The sequence below is a fragment of the Haemaphysalis longicornis genome, unplaced genomic scaffold (genome assembly GCF_048455015.1).
Source record: "Haemaphysalis longicornis isolate Haplotype H1 unplaced genomic scaffold, Haemaphysalis longicornis Haplotype H1 scaffold_10, whole genome shotgun sequence".
Lineage (NCBI taxonomy): Eukaryota > Metazoa > Arthropoda > Arachnida > Ixodida > Ixodidae > Haemaphysalis > Haemaphysalis longicornis.
The window spans coordinates 22,237,461-22,249,761 of NW_027526204.1; positions in this window are offsets into that span (position 1 = coordinate 22,237,461).

Here is a 12,301-nt window from a genome sequence, read left to right on the forward strand (position 1 = left end):
GCAATGCCTCCCAAGGCCAAGGCCAGGCATTAGTGCAGCAAGCCCAGCATATATCCATCGATTTCTCCCGCCGCGAGGATTCTTCATGACAGTCAAGGGCTGCGAAATTGGGTTTCTTAGAGAAGGAGTAATAGGTCTCGAATAAACTTGTCTATAGCCGTACATATAGGTCTGTCTAGAATTCTGTGCTTAACATATTTCGACACTAAAAGCAGCTAAACAGATTGATTGATTGTTGGGTTTAACGCGCCGACGCTACGCAGGCGATGAGCCGCGGCGTAGTGGAGGGCTGCGGATTAATTTTGACCACTTGGGGATCAGTAACTTGCAACGAAATGTATTACACAGGCGTTTTTGCTTGTCGATTTCATCAGAAAAGTGGCCGTCGCAGCCGGGAATCGAACCCGTGACCTCAGGCTCAGGAGCACAAGGCCTTAGCCACTGAGTCACCGCGGCGGGTCAAAGCAGCTAAACAGCTGCGCTCAAATTCAACATTAGGGAGTCTAGTAATCGTCAGCCGCCTTTTTGCAACGCGTTGAATTTATGTTAGGGTTATTTCACTAGCAAGAAGCGAGACTTTCACCGTGCGGTATGAACTACTACTAAGGGAATATTTCTAGCTAATGGGAGCTCAGATTTATGCGGTGGAGAGGTAGTTGAGCATAACTGATTATCATCGACAGAGCATTGTGTCTAAAATAACAAGATCTGATCGATAAATCTTGCGTACCATTGGAATACGGTCGATATATAACTTGACCAAAGCCCACTTTCTATTGGCCGCACTAACCTTGCAACATATGGAAGTTTTGAACTACGGATTCTGGTTGAAAACATGCATACTACCCTTATAAAATTCACTATGCCAAGGCAATACCTCAGTTCAATGAAAATGTGAGCGCTCTCATTTCTCTTTTGATATTGGGTGCAGGGACGTCTTTGAACTGGACGTGGTGGTTTTTCTGGCCTATTTTCCACACATTGACAATCGCTGGCACAACTGTCGAATGGCTCCCACGACGTACGTTGCGAGGCCAAAATTCCACTCCTACAGAACATACCAGAGCCTGGTGAGTGAAAAAAAGCATTTTCCCCGCCGCCCAATTCCGCAGGGATGCCTCCCGTACAGGCGGGTCAACTTCTCAAGCGCTGTACCTTCGCGCAACGGCCGAGCTCCAAGACTGGGACTGCATTGTATTCACCCTACTGGTTTGTGATCGGCGCCATCAAGGCACACGAATTCACAAGGTGACTTCTACAGCTTAGGTGGATTTCTACGATCGGGGACTTCTACGATCCGAAGGGCAGCCGCCAGACCATTTCAGAGCCTAGTCAGTGCCGTGTTCTAGATTGTGAGTGGGCCACACCGGACAGAGAATGATCCCTGGCCCCTCACAAGGAAAAGTGCGCTTGGCAGGCGCGAATCTAGGCCCCGCACTAAAAGAGGCACGCGTGAACCCTTTGACGACAGCGGGTGGTGCTCCTGCGGTACGTGGATAAGAACCTTGGGCCCTGTGCATACCAGGCAAGTGCTGTAAAACTGGACAATCGCTGTAGTGATGCAGCGATGTCTAGGAGGTGTAGCACTGTGGTCTAACTGGCGGCAGTCTCGCCACAGGTGGTTACAGATTTGATGGTTCCCCTTAGCTGCGGAAACCACCGTGTGCCTTCGCATGCCTTGGTGGAGCCGTGCAACGACCGGTAAAACAGGTACAATGTGGTCCCCAGCCGCCTGGCGATCGGCCCTTTTCCTTCACCACGACGCTCCTCAAATTGACACGGACTGTACCGAATATCGCCCCTGTGGGATGGGGTTTCCTGGAGAATTTCAACATTTTAGATATATGTCAGTGTTTTCTTTAGTAAATGTTTGGTTGTAACTCTGCGCCCCGTGTACACTTTATGTATCGGTAAACGTTTATATTTTTCCTTGCAATAAGATAGGCTTACCTTTTTTATACACTATTATCAAAATTATAGCTATTATCAAGAAATATCACCAAGTAAAGCGTAAACTACCATATTCGCTGGAACCGTTGGACTCAGAACAAACGCCTAAAAATTTATGCAGCTTGTTCCGAAATACTCATTCATGTGCCGAAGTACTGAAGATTTTGTGTTTTCTATTGGCGAGTTGTACTCCCAAGATATCTTCGAACGCGCAAACATATACTTCAGACTTTGTTACGTCTTCCTATACGAACTCAAAGATGAAATGTAGTTTGGCGATTCCAGGGGATAAAAACAGTGGCGCGAAGTGCGCAGTGGTTGATGGTTTAGTGGAACTCCACCAAAGGACAAGACGCCACTGATGGGGCACATTAATGCACTTGCGCGGTGTAGGTGCTCACACCCCGCTAAGGGGTCGCACAATTTTCCTCTCATTTGTTCACTTCTGCACTGCAGGAGGTGTCTGTCGGCCTCCTTTCTCGGCTCAATCAGACGTCGAAAGCTACTTACGCACTGGGACTGCCTCTGCACGGGAAACTTTACAAGGCAAAGTTTCCGGATCAGGACGATACAAAACCGGGGAACTACTCGTTTTATAACGAGTGCATTGCTACGCCGAGCGGCGAGTTTCACCCGATCGCCATGGTAAGAACAAACATAAAGTGATTTGCTGCTGGCAACAGATGTAGGGCGTGTAGCATCTGCAATACTCTCAAAACGGGCAGCTATCTTATCTCGGCCCTTTTGTATATAACAAGAAATATCAGAATAAAGACAGTCGAGAACTTTATCGCTAAACGGAGAAGCCATTTTCTCCAATGTAACACCGTACTAAAAAGGCACCAGCATAGACTTAAGAAAGTATAGTCCAGATGCCAAATGTTTAGATGCCAAATGTTTGACATGGCCCACCATCACAGTTTATTCCTACAATTATAAAAAACGGATTGGGCTTTTTAAGGTTGATAATCCGATGATTGCTGAATATAAAACTAATGGTAAGCAATTCGTCTCGCCCAGCGACGGGAAATCAGGCTTCGAGTTCGATCTGGGGTTCCCCAAGGAAGTGTTTTTGGGAAGTTTGTGTTTGTTTATTTTTGTTAAATATATGTCGTATTAAGCTTTGCCCGGTGTTGAAATGAGGTATTTCATGACGATTGTGTCCTCTTATGCAAACATCACCAGTCCAAATGGCTAGAAAAACCTCTCTAGAAGCTTAAAGAGCATAACTGATTGGTGTTCACGCTGGGGCATGCTTGTAAACACGGATAAAACACAGATAAAAGTGTCCTGATACGTATCACATGCAAGAAAGCGCGTTACAATATAGCTTCAGTTTTAGATCATTACCTAAAAAGATGTCGCTTCTGTAAAATATTTAGATTTAAAATATATAAATACTTTAGGATCGAATCATTATATTGAAAACGCACGTTCAGCTGGATTTCAAAAGCTGTGTATTTTACGACATATACTTAAAGGTGCTCCCTCTAATATTAAGCAGTTTAGTTATAAAAGTGAGTTTCACGAAAGCTGGTGTACGCGGGAATAATTTGTGGCTCTTAACAGCTTCAAAAATGCATAAGTTGGAAAACAACCCAAGGAAATGACCTAAGATTCAAAAAATTGAAATATTTACTTTACTCCTCCTCTTAAGACTTACTGTGTGAAGAATTTTGTTGAGCTTCGTGGATTCTTTGCGATGAATTTCCGTGTGCTTTGTCAATGGTTTGTGACGAATTTCTTCGTGTGAGAAGAAATGAAACGGAAGATGACGGGTGTAAGTTTAAAGGACAAGAAAAGAGCGGAGTGGGTGAGGAACGAGCATGTGTTAAAGACATATTGGCAGAAATTAGGAAGAAATGGGCGTGGCTACGGTAAACACAACGAACCAACGAAAACAAGCCCGCTACGGTGATCCCGGCTCTCCAGCAGCCGCCACTGCTGGACTTTGGCAAACAGTGTGAGTGGCCGGTGTGAATCGAAAGACAATGTCAATGACTGACGCTTCGCCCAGCCTTCAACAAACGCTCCGGAGACGCCCAGGTGCGCACGGTACTCCATACAATGGGCCGCCAATCCCGCAAAGTCTTTTCTACGCTTGGGCTGATTGAAGAAGAAGCATGAAATTACGATGCAGTCAAGCAGAAGAAGTTCGACAGTCACTTCGTCACCGAGCGCAACATTGTTTACGAAAGTGTCTGTTTTGACAGACGTCAGCAACAGCCCGAATATCGGTGGACCAGTTCGCAACTGCACTTCACGTTCTTGCAGACCATTGCGATTTCGGAGATGTGAAGAAAAGACTCATCCGGGACAAGTTCATCATCGGTTTTTATGGCACGCAACGGTTCGAGGCCCTGTAGATGGACGCGCAGCTGACATTGGCATCGGCACTGGTGAAGGCTCATCTGAAGGAAACTCCCATACAAAAATGCCTTATGTGCGTCTATGTAAAAATCTATGCTGAGCTATGGCTGTCTATGGGTACCTGTGGTCACCCATAAAAGGGCATAAATTAGGCTAGAGCCAGGTAATAAAGGTTATATGCATCCTGCACTAAAGAATGTAAACTATACAGTTCTTTGTAGACGAATATAAAACATCCTAGCGTGTTTAGTCTATAAAGTCTCAGCTATTCAGGTTACTGTAGCTAGCTAAAGAAATATGTATTGCTTCAGTTCTATAGACCAGCCGCGACAAAGCTCTTCTGGCTGGCTATAGGCCATTGTTTAGCTTTAGGTCTGCAGAGATGAAACAATTGAGCTGTCTTTTGCCAGCTATTGTAAAAAACTTGTCCTAAAGCTAAAGACAGACAGCCAAAAAGCTGTTTTGCATTACTATGGGCTGTTGTTTACAAAACTCTACAGACACAAAATCATTCAGCTGTCTTTTGCCTGCTATTGAAAAGAGTTCGTCCTAATGCTAAAGAGAGAAAACCATAAAAGCCCAATTGGCTGGCTATAGGCCCTTGTTTCGCTCTAAGTCTACAGACTTAAAACCATTCAACTGTCTTTTGCCAGCTATGGGAAGAAAGTTGTTCTAAAGGTAAAGAGCGACACCCATAAAAGCTGTTTTGACTGGCTATGGACCGTTGTTTAGCTCGATCTCTACACACTCAAAGCCCTTCAGCTTTCTGTTGGCAGCTATTGAAAACAATTCGTCCTGAAGTTAAAGAGAGAAAGCCATAAAAACTGGCGAAGTGTTTGTATTCGGAACCTTACACTCCCCCTATATCGCTGAACTGTTCACGGAGGATACATTACAGAATGCAACTAGGCACAGAACCTAAGTGCCACAGGAGACATTCTAGATATCCGCAAAGCTATATGCCGGCATGGCAGCGTGCTCATAATTTCTCACCGGCTGCTGCTGTCGCTGGGTTTCAAGTAGTCGTGATTCTCTTCTGGCTGCAGCCCTTGTGAGAAAATTGAATGGTGAGCTAGTGAAAACCCTTCTTATGGTTGTTTTTAGCTATTTGGCTCAATTATCTTTATGCGTTTCTATGGCTGTCTTTAGCAATTCCTATCGACATTCCTATGGGCGTCTACCTTTTTCTATAGTCATAGCGATATCGAACGAAGAGGTAAAGACAGCCATAGAACCTGCTATAGAAGAAGCTAAAGACACCCTTAGGAATGTCGATACGAATAGCTAACACAAGCGTAGAACCGGCTATAAAAGAAGCTTAAAGTACCCATAGGAATGTCGATACAAATCTCTAAAGACTGCACCCACGACTGAACTGGAGCACGTTAGTCATGTCCGTGAAGACCCCGCTACTCTAGAAATAATTACCCAGTACGCGCTTGAAAACAGTCTGTACAAGCTGGTAGAGCGGTCTGACAGACTTTCCCGGACTGGCCATTCCCATCCACGACCAATGTCAACAGGGCAAACTGTGCATTTTGGTGCCACTGACAGAGTAAATGTGCATCTTGTGAAAAGGACCTTAAAACTAGAAGTGCGTACACTGTGTGAATTGTGTTGAATTGTGACCTCTCCCTTTCTGCTCCCCCTCCGTCATCCTCACTTCGCCACAGGACCTCATGGCCTCTCGCCCTTAATAAAGTATTTCACTCACTCACTCAACCACATAATTAGCTATAGAAGACGCTAATAACACCGATGGGAATGTCGATACGAATAGCTAAAGACAGCCATAAAACCGGCCATAGAAGGAGGTAAGGACACCAATCGGAATGTCGATACGAAAAGCTAAACGCAACCATAGAACTGGCTATAAAAGAAGCTAAAGACACCCATAGGAATTTCGATACGAATCTCTAAAGACAACCACATAACTAGTTATAGAAGACTCTAAAAACACCCTTAGGAATGTTGATACGAATAGCTAAAGACAGCCATAAACCTGCTATAGAAGAAGCTAAAGACACCCATAGGAATGCCTATACAAATAGCTAAATACAGCCATATAACCGGCAATAAAACAAACTAAACACACCCATAGCAATGTCGATACGAATAGCTAAAGACAGCCGTAGAACCGATTATAGAAGCAGCGAAAAACACCCATGGAATGGTGATACGAACCGCCAAAGACAGCCATAAAAACGTCTAAAGAATATTCGGCCGAATGGCTGAAGACAATAATATAAAGATTTTTTTATAGCAGACCATACAATATTTTTGTATGGGACATGCGACCGCAGCAGCAGTGTCTCCTGCCGGAAGGTGTTCACTCCGGTAGGCAGTCAGAACTTCAGGATCAGGGCACCAGTGTGGACGCCGTGACGAACAAGAAACGACCGCAACAAAACCAGGGGCAGTGCTTCTACTGCGACGGCAACGCTCACCCTAGACGGCGTGCCCGTCAAAGTCTTCCAAGTGCCACAACTGCGGCAACAAAAGCCACTTTGCCAAGGCCTGCCTCAAGACGAGGCTGTCCTCGCAAAGAAAGGGACACGTCTGCGCTGTCCAACCCAACACCGGGGAAACATTTGTTGGGGCGACTGACGCGGACGGGACGCGCACTATGTGCAAGTTACGCTAACCGCCGTGCCAATTATTGCTAAAGTGGATTCAGGTGCAGAAGTGTCTGTTTTACCATCTACTTAGCCAGGTTTTCCCACTCACCTTGATAAGGCGGATAAAGTGTTGCTGGGTGTGGGCGGCCATGGGTTGAATGTACTAGCAAAGTTTGAGGCTGAAATTTTATAGAAAGAGGAAACTGTCCGTCAAACCTGGCATTTTGTAAGCCCTATACGTGGCGTTTTTTGGGGCTGCAAGCCTTAGAGGCCATAGGCGTGAAATTTGGCGACTCGCTGACTACTCACAAGGAGCGATATGAGGTACTTTTTCTGCCGGCGGATTGTAGCCTATGGACAATTCCAGGACTGTGCACTATCCGGCTACAACCTTATGCAATCCCACATGCAATAACCGTCCCGCGTAGAGTGTCGATTCCCCTCACGGGCAAGCTGAAACAAGAGATCGAGAGACTAGTGCGCATGGGGATAATTAGAAAAGTAGACGGCCTCACTGATTGGTGCGCAATAATCGTGCTGGTTACGAAGCAGACGGGAGAACTGAAGATGTGGGTAGACCTCACGAAGCTAAATAAGGGAGTTGTTCGTGAGCACTTAACGTTGCTTACGGTAGGCTACGCTTATAGGGTCTGTGGCAGGCACTGAATGGTTCTCAATGCTTGATGCCTTCTCGGGGTTTTACCAAGTTCGTCTAAGTAAGGACTCCGAATAGTTAACTACGTCCTTGACTCCTTTCGGGAGGCACTGTTCTTCCAGACTTCCTATCGGAATAACGTGGGCTCAGAAGTATTTTCTGAATGAATTTCCAAAATTCTGTGTGGCCTGCCAAGTGTTGTCAACATCATGGATGATGTTTTAGTGTTTGGCGAAATGAAATCCGAGCAGGATGAATGTTTAGCCTTTGGTTCTGTCGCGCTTAGCTAGTTCCAACGTGACCCTGAATAAATAAAATTGCGTGTTTGAGTGCGATTTCTTGGACGTATTTTGAAGGGTAATAAAATTGAGCCTGATCCGGCTAAGGTCAGTGCTATCAAGAATCTCAGCGCACTGAAAAGTGCCGCCGAAGTAAGAAGCTCACTCAGCATAGCCAACCACTCTGGACGCTTTCTGTCTCATTTGACACAAACTACAGCCCCGATGCGTGCTCTGTTACGCAAAGAAAGTGAATGGGTATGAGGATGTCACCAAAAAAAGCCCTAAATGACCTAAAAGAGCTAAGTTGTTGTGGGAAGTGTATGGCAATGTGCGATGCAACGCTTCCAACAGTTCTGTAGGCGGACGCATTCTGTTTGGGATTGCGTGGGGTTCTTTTTCAGACCAAAAAAACAGGTCGCAGTAGGCCAATAGCCTTCGCGTCTCGGTTCCTTACAAACACCGAGCGACGATACTCACAGATAGAAAAACAAGCGCTGGCACTGACATGGGCTGCCGAAAGATTCGGCGTGTACATACGTGGCCCCAATGTCGTGTTTGAAAGAGATCACAAGTCTTTGGTGTCTTTATTGGGCCAGATGGCACTTAACGACATACTAACGACATTGACAACATTGACGACGGCCGAAACCGTGAATTCAACGGTTATGGCTGCGCCTTATGCAATATCTGTTCAGTGTTCAGTACGTTCCGGGTAAATCGCTTATACCAGCCGATACACTGTCACGGTCCCCGGTGGCCCTGAGCGATGGCGACAAAACGTCGAGTGTATCAGATGTCACACGTGTTCTAAGGCGGTCTTGCTGGGTTTGGTAACGGGGTACCATTTTTTGGCCAGAGTGAAAGCGTGTGAATGAATTACGACATTTCTAAATTGTTGGACTGGCTGTGCGAAGCCGGTTGGCCAAGAAAACCCAATGTTCCTTTATTCGTGATGCCATACTGGCAAGATCGAGCGTGTGTCAATATCATTGATGGTCTGTTGTTGAAAGGAACGAGGCTTGTAGTCCCGCAACCTTTAAGAGCAGAAGTGCAGTGCAAACTGCATGATGGGCATAGGGGCATTGGTCGATGTTGCAGTGTAGCTAAAGGTTCGGTTTTGTGGCCTGCATTACCACCGAACTGGCTCAGTTCGTAAATCAGTGTGCTGTTTGCGCATAACATGCTCCGCAACGAGCCGAGCGCATGGCATAGACCGCGACCCTTTCGTTCCCTTCAGAGAGTTGGGGTGGACTTTGGAGGACTTGGGCGTTGCCTGCGTCCTGGAAGTGCAGGGCAAGCAGCTTCAGAAGTGTGGCTCTATGACTGCCGCAACTGTCAAGCGACGGAGCTGGGACGCCGCGTCTCGTTTAATCCGTTCGTGCCTGGTGGCTCCCAGCACAAGCATAGAGTTTCTTAGTAAGTGTTCTAGAGAGGAAACTGGGCCTGAGAATTAAAGTCGGCGTGGGGGGTTATGGCTTTATGGGAAGACCACAGCTGCTGGTCTGGCGTGTCTATCAGATTCTTAAGACCCTTCATGGGTTTGGTTTGCCTACGAGGTAGCCGCTCCGGCGGAAATGACCGAAACTCGCTTCGCTTGGAAACTCTAACATTACTCACGCTAAGACGCTGTGCATCCAGATATAACTATGACCAGGAAGAATTTTTATATTTCTCCCACCTGATTCTCCTCAACTAGGCATTTAATTTGATTACACACATATACCAGCAGGATCATTTGCAATTTTATTCAAATATGACTAACCATGACTCTCATAACTATGCAGGACGCATTATCTATATGCCCCACGTGATTCCCCTAATTGAAACTTTGAATTTGATACCCCATTTTCTTTAGCGGCCTCCCCTTGAATTATAACCCAAAACATGACTCAACATGACCATTTATGATAAGAACCAATAAGTGTTATTTTATTTGTACCACGTGATTCCCCTCGTCGAGATCGCAAATTTAATACCCATCACGCCCGACGGGGTCACTTGGAATGTTAACCCAATTTAAGACTCGCCATGACTATCTCATGACTATAACCAGGAAGTATTTTTGTATTTGTCCTGTGTGATTTCCCTCATGGAGACCAATAATTTTATACCCAACACATCCTAGTGGCATCAATTTGAATGTTAACCCAAACAATGACTAACCATCACTATCTCATAATATGGCCATAACACATTTTTGTCCCATGTGATTTCCCTCATCGCAACCTTCAATTTGGTGCCCAGCACACTCTGGTGGCATTATTTAGAATTTTACCCCAAGTTATGACCCACAATGACTATGTCGTATTATAATATTCGGAAAGCATTTCTGCGTTTTCCCACGTGATTGCCCGCATTGAGACCTTTAATTTCATACGCCATACGCCCTAGCGGTATCAATATGAATTTCAACCAAATTTATGCCTAGCCATGACTAGGTCATAATACAACCATAACGCATTTTGTCCCTCGTGATTCCCCTCATCTAGACCTTCAATATCATTTCCCACACGCCCTCGTGGAATCATATTGAATTTTTTCCCAATCTATGACTTATTGCGAATGTCTGATGACTATACACAGGAAGAACTTTTTTAATTTACATCGTTTGATTTCGTTATTCGGAACCTTTAATTCAATACCTTACATGCCTTTGCGAAACCTGATTGAATTGTTACACAATCTATCTCATAATGCGGTCATTATTCTATCTAAACGGGCGTCGCCCAGTCAGTTCAGTTGACAACTCTATTGAAACAGCGGAGGTTACAGCCGCCGCCGCTTTCCCCGTCGTTAACCATTTCCTTTGTGACTCTAGCAAATCAAACCGGTAACAGAAACAGGTGAACAACCAGAAAAAAGTCGCCGCCGTGTGCTTTCCCACCACCCTCCTCCACCTTCCTAGAGGATCCTTCAAGAGGAAAAGGTGCGATAACCCTTTTTTATGACCTCACCAGTCGATTATTCTTCAAAGGCCCAGTCGCTAAATCAGGCAGACCCCCTACCACCACCCCACCTCACCACCGATCAATCACGCTGGTCGCGAATGCTGCCGTACCCGCAGCTAACTTGAATTGAGAGCCCAAAGGACACGTGAAAGTTAACCACGAACCTTAGCTGCCTCCTAGGCTACTCAAATGTACTCAAAACCCAAAATAGACTCAAAACTCACATGTACTCAAAACTCAAAATGTATATATTCAAACTCAAGTTTTACTCAAAACTCAATGAAATTTACTCATAACTCAAAATGTACTCGAACTCAAAATGTATTCAGTACTCAAAATGTACTCAGAACTCGAATTGTACTCAAAAGTCAAAATGTACACAAAACTGAAAATGTACTCTAACTGAAAATGTACTCAAACTGAAAATAAATGTACTCAGTACTCAAAATGTACTCAATCTCAAAATGTACTCAAATCTCAAAATTTACTCAAAACTCAAAACGTGCTCAAACTCAAAAGTACTCAAAACTCAAAAGTACTCAAACTCAAAACGTACTTAAAACTCAAAATGGCCTCAGAACTTACTCCTTCTTAGGCGTACTACAACACAGTCGGGCTTAAACTCACTCAAGCTCAAACTCATCATGCCAGACTAGCCTCGCGTTCACTCAAACTCATGTGGAAGTTTGTGTCCAAACGAGTCTGAGTGAGTGGACCCATGAGTGATTCCGCCGACCTCTGTGCAAGGTACAGGTGAGCCCGCTTATAACGAACACAACGGGAAACCGAAATCACTTCGTTATATCCGCTTTTCGCTATATCTGGACAGAAAATCTATGTATACCAATGGTAACGGGAAACCAAGATTTGTTCGTTATAGCCGCTATATTGTTAAAGCCGGGTTCGCTATAAGTGGGCTATACTGTACTCGTTTTCGAAGGTACGCGTGTAAAACCATTCTGAGTGTTTAAAATAATCTTTTTTAAGTTTTTCATCTTACGTGTCTTCATTGAGTTTCTGCCCGAATTTTATTTACAATATTGCTAACTACCAGCTTAGTCTGCAAAATATTAGGCATAACAGTTCTGGCAGAGTGCGAGTGAGAAGAACATGCCTTATTCGTTTTTTTGTCATCTTTTAAACAGGGCGTTTTATCTTACAATTGTAGAAAACTCTCTTCTTTGTGTTTTTGTGGCATTGTAATGGCATCTTCGCCCACTAAAACGTTTCAATCCAACCAAATGATGAAACTAAGGCTGAAGCGCACGGTATACTGGCGCCCCATGTCACAGAACGCCTTTATGTAAGCCGCATATACGCTAGCGCCAGATTCCTCTCTAGTGTCTATAGTAGGAAACTTTATAAGCAGGAACGGGTGATATGGATTCACGTGCAGAGTAGAAGGGGGCACCTGTAACTGGTGAAGGAGCCTACGACGGCCAGAAATGTTCTGTAAATGCGGGTCGCGTATCCTCAGAT